Raw genomic sequence first — 11,414 nt, 5'->3', positions numbered from 1 at the left:
ACACCGTGGCTCCCAATGCCACCAGGAGGAATGAAGAGGAATTGGAGAGGCAGGAAAGATGAAGAAGCGAAGAAGGGTTTTTGTTTTGTTTTGTTTTGTTTTATTCTTATTTTTGTTTGTTTGCTTGCTTTGTTTTGCTTTGGTTTAATATTTTTTATTTTCCTTTGGGGGGGTGCTGCAGGGGTGAGGGGCGGACATGGAGGGACTGGGAGGTGAGTGAATTAGGGTGCATGATGTGAAAATCCCAAAAACCAATAAAGAAGTTATGATTTAAAAATTTTTTTTTTTGAAGAAACAAGCACAGAGATTAGCCTCGGCTTATTTAAAGCAGGGGTGATCTGGATCACCGACTTCCACCCCCACATGTTGCCCTGCTGAAAGGTTCAAGCAGCAACACAAATGGAGTTTTCATTTCCTGGATGACAAGATCTTCCGGAACCTTCCCCGAAGGGTGTGCCTGGGGCTTTTTGCGAGGAGGTGCCATTTCAGAAATCTGTCTTTTGTGGTTCTCTTGGGATCATGTTTCTTGCCATTCCAGGTTTGCTTCTAAGTAGGTAGCGCGGTGCTGAGTGTGCTCGCTATTCAAGATGGTTCACGGTCGGCTCCATATTTTCTACATTTTTGCACAATTATAATTTCGTTCATTTGTGTGTGTGGTGTGTTCACGCTTGCACGTGTGGAGGTCAGAGGACAGCTTGTAGGAGTTCTTTCCTTTCTCAGTGTGGGGATAAACTCAGGTGTTCAGGATTGGCGGCATTCAGGATTGGCGGCATTCAGGATTGGCGGCATTCAGGATTGGCGGCAAGCTGCTTTTTACCCACTGAGCCATCTTGCCAGCCCCATTTTCACTTTTTAAAGGGTTCATTGAGGTCTGCAAAGCTTCTTCTAACCCCGTCAACTGTTTTCCTGGGGTTACTTTTAATTCTCTTGCTCATTCCTTTTTCTCTTTGCATCTCCAGCTCTATGTCCCTGATCCAGGCACTTTATAATCTTGTGAGACCCTTGCTGTGTATGGGTCTCTCTGGCAAATGTTGGGTAGCATGTGACCGGGTAGCATCTGTGGGCAACCATGCTAAAAGTCTGTCACTGCAGATCATGGGTGTTCTGGTGACAAGAAGAAAAGAAAGGATTGCTTCTGTATTTCTTAGGATAGGGTAAAGGTGCACATCACAAGCTAATCAGGACAGAAATAAGCCTCAGCTGAATCATGAAAACGGCCTGCTAAATCCTCTGAAGTAGAAAGGCTACTGATTAAATCAAGCAGTCCAGAAAGAAAAAAAGCTTCCGAGTTGGGTGTAGTGGCCAAACATTTGATCCCAGCACTTGGGAGGCAGAGATAAGCAGATCTCTGTGAGTTTGAGGCCATCCTGGTCTACAGATCGAGTTCCAGGACAGCCAGGGCTGTTACACAGAGAAATCCTGTCTCAGAAAACATACATACATACATACATACATACATACATACATTTAAAAAAATAAGTAAAAGCTTCCCACCTAATGAAGAGGGAGCTGACTGGGAATTTGGGGATGGTTTTATTCATTCAAAGGCTGAGTGCTGGCTGGGTTATAAAAAGTAACATTTAACATATAGTTTGTCAAGAGCCTTCTCTGTCTAAGGACGATGTTCAGAGGAACAGAAATGAGTAAGCTGGTGTCTCCATCATTACGGAGGTTAAAGTCCAATGAGGAGAAAAGATAAGACACACCCAGGTCCCTTGCTATACAAAGCACTGGGTGATAAGAACCGTACAGAAAGGGGAGAGCAAACGAAACAACAGTTATTTGAGTATCTTTTGTGAGCCAGGCACACTGCGTGCATGGTCTCACTTTAACCTTACAACAGCAGTATGAGTTGGTTTATTCTCAACTCAAGGAACCATAGACTGCTGGATACCACCATCTAATGGCAGAGCCAAGCCTCAAATTCTGACACATCCAGCTGCAAGCCTGTGTTCCTAACAACCCTACAGATTAAGAATCACGTATGACAGAGAAGAGTTTTTGGCCTTTATAGTGCGGAGGATGAATACAGGCCTCCCACATGCGAGGCAGGCACTCCATCAAGGAGCTCCAGCCCAGGAGACACTTATTAATCTTGTCTCAGAGTATGGAGGAGAAAGAGTCCTTTTCCTTCTCTTCCTCCCCCTCCTCTTCTGTCTGTGTAACTTACCCCTGTCTACTTTTTTCTTAACTATTAATATTGATGTAAATAATCTTTTACATAAAGACCCCCCAGTTTCTGTTCTGTTCAAGTGTCAAGAATGCACAGTTGTCTGCCTCAAGTCAATTCCTGGCATTCATTTACATCCCTGCCTCACAGTTTCTCAAGAGTTACCGTCACCTCTGTGGCCATTTCCTAAGGCAAACGAACACAAGTGTAGTCTTTCGTCTAGGACGAGTCAGCTGACAATCAGCACCGGCATCTCTCCCATGTGCATTGTTTGGTTCAGAGGAAATGCTAGAAGATGAGCCCAGAAAGGACAACCCAGGTTTCCTGCTTTGGTTTCCATTCTTACAGTGAGGAAAGCACCGGACAGATTGTGTTTGTCCTCTGCAGGGCTCTGCTTCCGAGCAGACAGTGACTAACGATGCTCGCTGTCCTTCCCGAACTGCCAGAGTTCTAGAAAGAAAAGCAGTGCTATTTTTCTGGATATTTTTCTATATTCCTGAGTCCACTGTAGAAAGCACAAGCACAGGAGATAATTTCACCTGTCTTAGTTTGTATAGTCATTGGCTTTGAATAAGAACAAAACTGGGTCTGTACACGCTTTGCAATCTTACCTGAGATTACCACAATTTTTGGCTTTTCCCTGGTGTCCAGCATAGCTAAACCTCTAAGGGGCTGAATCCTCTGTCCCTTTCTTGATGAGGACCAAAATAAATAAAGAGATTAAAAGCAACAATGCTATCATAGCCGAATATAACAGGTGCTTAAAAATTGGTGATCTGTGGATCACCCGAAAGACTGAAACCACTCCAGTGTCGGAAGGGCTATCGGAGTTTTAGAGCCTGAAATGTTTACCCCCTGTCCTATGTCTGATGTGGTGCACGCAGTTGGTGTGTGGTCTCATCTCCATGGGCACTTCGAACTAACAGATTTAGAAATTCCCACATTTTTGACTAGAGTCACTCCTTAGATCTTTAAACCCAGAGGAGAATTGGAAGTTTCAGTAAAATGGACACGGTAGATCTGCATGATATCCTGTGCTTTCTCTCTCAATACAAACTCCTGTGCTTTTAGCTTTTGTTTAATGATCTGAGGAACCGTCAATTTGTCCTTTCTCAAAGACTGTGAGGAAATAAACTTGCACAAGCGAAACATGGCTTCACATTGTGAAACAGCGTTTTTCACAGCACAGTGAGAATAAAAGACTCTAAGAGTCGGGCTTTGTGCTCACGAGGGAGCTAAACAGGATAATCTGACATGCACACACCTGTGACTCACATACCCTGTCTCAGTCAGGAGTAAAACCCAGTCACGTCGTTCATTCTTTAAATGTTTCATCTTCACTGTGTTCTTGGACATCTGGAGTTATCTACTCTTTCATTTGCATATCTCTTCATTGTTTCTTTCTTCTACTCACTCTGTGAGTCGAGAGGTATGGGGACTTGATCATTGCTGTACCCTGGGGCCAAGAACATTGTCCACACATAGGTACTTGGTAAATAAAGTAATTAACACCAGTTGCAAAGTATTCAGTTAACAACACCATGAAGTTACAGAGATATTTTTCAACTCAACTTGACTGAAATGTCCATAGTCAAGATGTCTACCAGCTGTGTGGAATCGATATGTATGTAGTGAGAGGATAGAGCTAAAGTCCCAGAAACCATGGTTTAACTGTTTGGAACAGGGAACGCCTAGGTTATAGACCACAGCAGCAGTTTTGAGTTTGAATCTTTTTCTTTACCTAAGCATAATGTTTGGGCAGTGTAAGTGACCATGGCGATGTTTAGAGTTCAAGTGTACAGTTGAAATGCTCTGACAAACTACAGGCTGTTGGAGATGAATAATTTTAAATCCTTCTAGAAAGTTCCCCTCCCTATAACTCTTTGTAGTCCAGACACCCTTCCTCCCTCTACCCAGTCTATTTCAATTTCTATTGCTATTAGATTATCTTTGCTTATTTATAGATTTCAGCATGATTTGCATTTATTTATGCTTGTGGGTGGGAAGAGGGGAATGCCCGGCATGGCCTCGTGTGGAGTCAGAACTGGTTGTCTCCTTCTGTCACATAGATCCCAGAGACAGAGCTCAGGCTGTCAGGCTGGGTGGCAAGTAAGTGCCTTTAGTCACTGAGGCAGCTGACTGGCCTTGTGTGTGAATGGAGTCATGATCCACAACCTCTTTCAATCGCCTTCTGTGCACCAGGCCTGTGAAATCTGTCCATTCTGTTCATATCAGCAGTGTGTTTCTTCTTACTGCTGAATAGCATTCCATTGTGTTAATATGTCACAGTCTTTCCCCTTGTTGTATGAATCCTTGTGGACTTAAGTCTTAATTTTTCCTGTATAAATATTTGGAAACTACTGGGTCACAATATGCCTTTCTTTGTAAGATAAAGATATCTCAGTTTATTATTGCTCTGATAAAATATTCTGGTGAAAGTAATTTAAGGAGAAAGGGTTTATTTCAGTTCGCAGTTCAAGGCACATGGAAGGTAAGTGCGGAGAGCAGGAGCCTGAAGTAGCCGGTCACGTCACATTCACAATGAGGAACAGGAGTGAATTGCTCAGTCTGCTTTCTCTATTTTACACAGTCTGAATCTCTGCCCAGGGAATGGTTGCATTCACAACGAAAATGGATCTCACATCAACTAATATCATCAGGATGATTCCCCACAGGAATCCCCCCAGAGGCCCACCTTCCGGAAGATTCTAGATTCTGCCAAGTTGACAATTAGCACGAACATAGGAAAAGCTAAACAATTCTTCAAAAATGTACCACTTGGCTCCAAGAATGTCACCTAAGAGCTGCAGTTGCTCTGCATGGTTGCCAGAGTTCGGTGTTGGTTATTCTTCGTTTTTGCCATTCCAGGACTGTGCAATGGTATTCAGTAGACATTAGTAATTTTCTGATGATTAATGGTATTTAATTTGTTTTCATTTGCTTGTTAGCCATTTGTATGTCTTTTTTTTTTCATTTTTTTGTTCTTGTCTTATTTTGATTTTCATTTGTGTATATTTTTGTGAAGTGTTTGTTCAAACCCTTTGCCCATATTTTGACATATTTTTAATGTTGGAATGTAGAAACATCTCTTGATTTATTATTTAACATATTTTAGATTTGTTTTATTCTATGTGTATGTGTGTTTTGTCTGCATGTCTGTCTGTCTGTGCACCACATGCTTGGTGCCTTCAGAAGTCAGAAGAGGAGGTAGATCCCCTGGAACTGGAGTTACAGATGATTGTGAGCCATCCGTGGATGCTGGGAATGAACCTGGGTCCTCTGGAAGAGCAGCCAATGCTCTTAACCGCTGAGCCTTCTTTCCAGCCCCATCTTGACTTATTCGTGATACATTTCTGATAATGGATTCTTATTATTTTCTTCAGTTTTTGTCTTGTATTACAGTTTGAGTCTGTGTTGATAAAGACCAGATTAACAAGTTTTTCAGAGTCTTTGACTGCTGAAAACAAGGAAGAAGCCACATTTCTCAGTTTGCCCATTATTTCAGCAACTGTTTCAAGAGAGAATTCCCGGGCCGTGACCTCAGAAATGCTCTCTTTCTCCACAAAACAAGGCAGACAGGTTTGTGCAGGGAAAGCCGCCTGAGGACGGGATCTCTCCGGTGGTTCTGGTTTTTGTTATTTGGGGGTTTTGTTGGGGGAGGGGACCGTGTTGTGTTCTGTTTTCTGGTCTGCTATGCATGAAGCTTGAGAAGGTAGGATTTCACGAAGGCGGTTAGTAGATACTGAAAGTTACTCTTTTACAACGTTTCCAAAGCAATCATAGACTAAATCTTATGATTATTGCTTCCGTTCTGTTTCAGTTTGGGTTATTCAAATTAATGTTAAACTTTTATGTGTGCAGCCCGTCCTGAAATCATTGGGCTTTTGCTCGGTGCAAACACATTATTGGCATGGTTTTATCTGCCTGTGTGTTTCTCATTAACCCCTGCGGAGCACCACACTACTCAGAGGCGTATCATTTCCATGATGCAGTTTATCACAAACACAAGAAAATAAAGGTCTGGGTCACTGAAAATGTTATCCATATGTATACTATAGGAGGAAGAAGTTTTGCCTCCATAGACAAATAATTCCGTATAAGTACAGACACTGGCCATGCTTTGTCTACACAGTAGGACACTCTAGCCTAACAAGTGCACCCAGTTAAAAACACTGCCCACTGAAATATGGTTTATCAAGTTAATGTTGAGATGAAAATCATTATGCACTATTATGAAGTTCTTGGGTCGTCAATATATGGAACATTGTAGGAATAAAAACTCCAGTCAAGGTTACTTGTTTAATTTGTAGCTTATAAAGAAAAAATTTTCCATCTCACTCTAGATTATTTTAGTTTTTCAAATGGTTTTTTGGGCTACCTTGCTTAGACTACTTAAGTTTGTGAATGAAACAAAATGTAATAATATGATCATAATTATATTATTATGACTGTTATGAAAGAACACAGGAAAAACTCAAAGCTATAAATAAAATAATAAAATGACCCAAACCGGGTCATTTATTCCCATGTTATGGTGTATGAACACAAGTGATTCAGACTTGCCTTGACGTTCAGTTGTTTGAATGAATGCTTAATCAAGCCAGCTTTATGTTTTGGTGCAGGAACTTGTCTTAAGCTAATCTTTTTCATCGCAACCTTTCTCATGAGGTAACATGGAGCTTGGGTACTTTGGTTTAATATTTTTATTGCTTTATTTATTTATTTATTTATTTATTTATTTATTTATTTATTTATTTACTTATTTTGTGGGCAGATGTGGCATGCGCATGTGTGGTGGTCAGAGGAGAGCGTTCGAGAGTTAGAGCCTGCTCTCCACGGAGCAGGTTCCGGTCATGAGGCTTCATGGCAAGCACCTCTACCCACTGAGCCAGCCATCTCCGCGGTTTCAGACTCCCGAGAACTCCACAGCATGTGGGTACAATTTAGTTATCTTTTCTGTCAAGTGAGCCATTAACTTGAAATAGAGATTATGGAAGAAAACATAGGAAAGTATTTTTGCAACCTTGGGGTGAACAAAGAGTTATAAGATGAAATACAGAAATACTGATGTTATACATTGACTTCAGTAGTAGGTGCTATTTACTTATTTACTTATTTGTTTATTTATTTTGGCTTTTTGAGATAGGGTCTCACACCATAGCTTTGGCTGACTCGGAATTCACTGTGTAGATCCAAGCTGGCCTCTGCCTGCCCAGCGCCGGGACTAGAGGCACCAGCCACGATGCCTGTTTTACTTCAATTGTGTTGTTAACTCCATGTTGAATTAAGCACTATAGCTTTAAAGATTTACCAAGCAGCATGTTGGTATTACTGCCAGGATTCTTCACTGGCAGTTTTAAAGTTAGAGGCTTGATTTTCTTAAATTATTTCATACATTACTGTGTGTTAAGTCTTTTCAGTAGGAACTGGGCCCCAAATGTCATCTACTGCAATAAGTTAATTAATAAATTAATGCTGGCACTCCTCTGAGCCTCACCCGAGGAAGTCTTCGCCATTCTCACGGGTCTGAGGTTTTGGGTCTGACATGGCTGTGCCCATGTTAACGATACACATCCACTCAGGGCTTCCGCTCACCCTAACTGTACACATTTGGAAAGATTCTCTGCTCAATAGATTTGATGTTAACCTAAATGTTTTTTCTTCCTGTATACAGTAAACATTTCTTGTCTCTTCAGAATATGAAGGGTTTATAAGTGATCTTTGGGGAGTGTAGCTTGACTCTGAAGGAATGAACAACATGGAGGAACATGAAGGTCATGACCTCGTAACTGACCATCCTTCTAACTGTTCTGTGCTTCTGTATGAGAGACCATTTAGTTGTAAAGTTTTTAGGCGTGTGAGAACATGAAAGGGTTTTGATACATTTATTCAAATCCCAAAATTGGACATCAATTTATTACTTCTTAACAGCTTTGAGACCAGAAATAGCCTGTTGGAAAGACCGGCAGTAGAAGTATATCAAAACCCTTTTTAAAAGCTTCTAATGGATGATTTAACTCAACAGACACGTCATTTTTCACTCTTTTTTTTTCCCCTTTGGTGAAAGGACAGTGTTTTTATTACTTTTCAAAAGTTGTGAAAGAAAACAATCTCAGCGCTACACACAGGGAAAGCAAGCTGCGCTTACCAGCCGCGCATGCGGGCTTTCTGAGCTCTGCCTTTGTCTCCGCAGTGCAGAATGTCTATATGACTTCACACGATTTCCTTTTTGTGCATCCGAAAACTGGCTGCCGATGAAACAATTCTCAAAATTACTTCATGTGTCAAGTTAGAGGAAAGGTGGGATGATAAGGAGGAGGGGAGTGAAACTCCAGTCACATTAAATAACATGCCTCGTTCCTTCATTAATAGTGCATTTAATTAATTAATTATATCTTGGAGACAGCTTGCAGAGGTTTTGTGCAGGACTATCCTGTGAACCAAACAAAACCCATCGTGCTACATTCAGTTGTGCCTACTTCCAAAAGGTCACCTCAGCTGCGCTCCTTGGCTGTTTGCACCTGCTCCTAAAGGGGTGAGGAGGTCGCAAGACCCTTCCCTGAGTATCCACCCCACCCCACACTGCTGTGTGCAGCTCTCTCTATCCGTAACTACGATCAGCCTCGCGGTGGGGAGGGGCTGGAATCTGCAGGCTGGGAAGACCAAGAGAGTGGGGTTCCGTCGGTCCGTCCGGCTGTGGGGAAGGAAGTCTTCCTCCCTGCTGGCTAAAGGCTTTCCAGCTGCAGCCTTCTGGGGCATGTGCACCTGTGACCCTGTGAGCAACTCATCGGGGTCTTAGTAAGGCAGCCCAGCTCCCCGGTTCCCCAGAGTGAGCCCTGGAGGAATCATTCTTCCGCTTGGAAGGAATTTTAGCTGCCCTAGCCCGGGATGGGCTTGCATTCGCTGTGCAGGGCACTCTGGCCTTGATTCTTCTGTGGTTACCTCCCAAGTCCTGGGATGACAGGTATGTGCCACGCCACAGCCGACGAATGGCGCTCCTTCGAAGCGCGCAGGAGAACCTTTGCCCCGACTTCATTCTGAGAAATCCCGAAACCACCAACTATCAGAGGCTCCGACCTTTGTTCCCTCGTTTTACAGCGCGCAGAGTTACGACTTGCACAGGCTTTGCTGCTGCTTAAAATTACAGTAACTATTTCCGGCCAGTAGGTATGTTTTACCCATTGGCGTCGTCACAGGCCTAACATATTGAGAGCACATGTCATTTAATGTGCGGGAAGAGAGAAGGAAGGAAGTACAAGAGCGATCGGGCTGTTCGAAGTGCACAGTTGTACAAGCTCCCAATTCCCTTCTCAGGCCGAGGAGGTGGGCTTCCGCCCCTCCATCTGCGTTCCGGATGTTTGGTTGCCAGGCAACAGGCAAGCGCCGGCCAGACACCTGCGAAGGGGTGCGGCCCTGGGTCCCGGAGCCTGGGCGCTGGCCCTAAGCGGCGCCTGCGCAGACCGGGCCGACCGGCCGCCGGGAGAGAGTGGGAGGGCGTGGTCGCCCAGCCGGGTTGCTGGGACTAGACGGCATCCCGCGGTCGCGGTGCCGCGGAGCCCTGGCTCCGTCCCTCCCTCCAGGACCGCGCCGAGGGCGCTGGGCTGCGCTCGGGAGGAGGCATCCCTGGCCGGCCCGGGGCTCCCACGTCACAGTGGGATGTTGGTCACACGTTCCGTATTTTTTGCGGGGAGGGAGAGGCGATCATTAGAGACTTAGCCGCCACGCGTTTCCCAAGCTCCCCCACACGGAGTCCGAGAACCCACCGCCCAACCTAGGACTCCGGAGGAGGCCTCTTACCCGACGTGCACCGGGCGCTCATTTGCATATCCCTAGAGGTTAAATCACACGGGTCCACGCTGCCAGCGCGACCTCCGTTCGGTAGCCCAGGTCACGAGCCTAAAAAACATATGATTCTGGTGAAGAAAGTTCCTGTCCACTCTCTCAGAGTCCGCGAACACGCGGGGATAAAGTCACCCTAACTGAAAAATTTATAGGTCATTGGCCCTTATATAGCCCGCGGAGAGACTAGGAAGTCGTGCTCGCTTCGGCAGCACATATACTAAAATTGGAACGATACAGAGAAGATTAGCATGGCCCCTGCGCAAGGATGACACGCAAATTCGTGAAGCGTTCCATATTTTGCAGCAGCTACACTTTTTTACAAACAGGGAGATTGACCTAAATAAGAACCGCGCAACCCTTGACCTCTTCCTTTTGCAGCGTCTCCTCCCGTCTCCCCTCCGGCATCCCCAGGGCAACACAAGCACGCCACTCTGAAATGCCCGGCTTTATTCGTGGATTTGGCCCCGAGTGCTTGCTGCCGTCCGCTGAGCAGCCCTGGCTCGTTTTCTCCCCAGGCTGCATGCCGAGACGGAGGGAGGCCTTGGGAAAACAGATCCCAACGGCTGGCTGGCTGCTTGGTAGCTGCTGCACACTCAGGGCTGCAAAACCAGGAAGGAGTGTCGGGATGCTCCCCTGTGGGGCCTCACCCAGGCACCAGTGGAAATCCAGAAAAGATTCATAAGCCAGGAAGTCTTCTAAGTGAAAATGTTAAACTTCCCGGGGCCTCCGGCTTTGGGTTAAGGAAGGAAAATTCTAAGTCGGTTTCCGAATTTAAGGAAGGGTACGTTGTTGCATTCTTTTCACTTGCAGTGTTTCCAGTTCGGGTGAAATTCGTGCCCATTTTATAACGGCCGTACACAATTTCAACCTTGAGCGCAAAAACAAAGCACTTTAACACTACAGACTAGTAATTGAAGTCCAGATTGCAAAATATGGAACGCTTCACGAATTTGCGTGTCATCCTTGCGCAGGGGCCATGCTAATCTTCTCTGTATCGTTCCAATTTTAGTATATGTGCTGCCGAAGCAAGCACGACTGCTGTGTCTCTCCGCGGGCTATATAAGGGCCAATGAGTTATTAATTTTACAGTTAGGGTGACTTCATCCCCGTGTGTTCCCGGGCTCTGAGAGAGCGAAAAGGAAGTTTCTTCACCAGAATCGCGTGTTTAGGTTCGTGACCTCGGCTACTGAACTCAGGTCGCGTGGCAGCGTGGACCCGTGTGGGTTACCTCTGGAGACATGCAAATGAGCGCCCGGTGCACGTCGGGTAAGAGGCCGGCGAGCCCTCTTCGCCTAAGAAGTGCAGTGAGAGCTCCGCTCTCTGCCCGCGGGGCATGCCGGGATCGCGCGCAGTTTAGCCTCCCGGGCACTGAGCCGCGGAGGGGCTAGCCTCGGACCGCACA

The 11,414-nt window shown here is 45.1% G+C and overlaps 2 non-coding genes across 2 annotated transcripts; one reads left to right on the top strand and one right to left on the bottom strand.

Moving 5' to 3' along the window:
* Positions 1–10,205: 10,205 nt before the first annotated feature.
* On the top strand, positions 10,206–10,312 carry LOC121822646 (U6 spliceosomal RNA). The gene has a single exon (XR_006063816.1). It is a non-coding gene; the product is annotated as a U6 spliceosomal RNA (small nuclear RNA).
* Positions 10,313–10,938: 626 nt separating this feature from the next.
* On the bottom strand, positions 10,939–11,045 carry LOC121822647 (U6 spliceosomal RNA). The gene has a single exon (XR_006063817.1). It is a non-coding gene; the product is annotated as a U6 spliceosomal RNA (small nuclear RNA).
* Between the last annotated feature and the right edge of the window lie 369 nt (positions 11,046–11,414).

The sequence above is a fragment of the Peromyscus maniculatus genome, chromosome 14 (assembly GCF_049852395.1).
Source record: "Peromyscus maniculatus bairdii isolate BWxNUB_F1_BW_parent chromosome 14, HU_Pman_BW_mat_3.1, whole genome shotgun sequence".
Lineage (NCBI taxonomy): Eukaryota > Metazoa > Chordata > Mammalia > Rodentia > Cricetidae > Peromyscus > Peromyscus maniculatus.
Note: the sequence above shows the minus strand (reverse complement) of the source record. Positions and strands in the feature narration are given on the sequence as shown.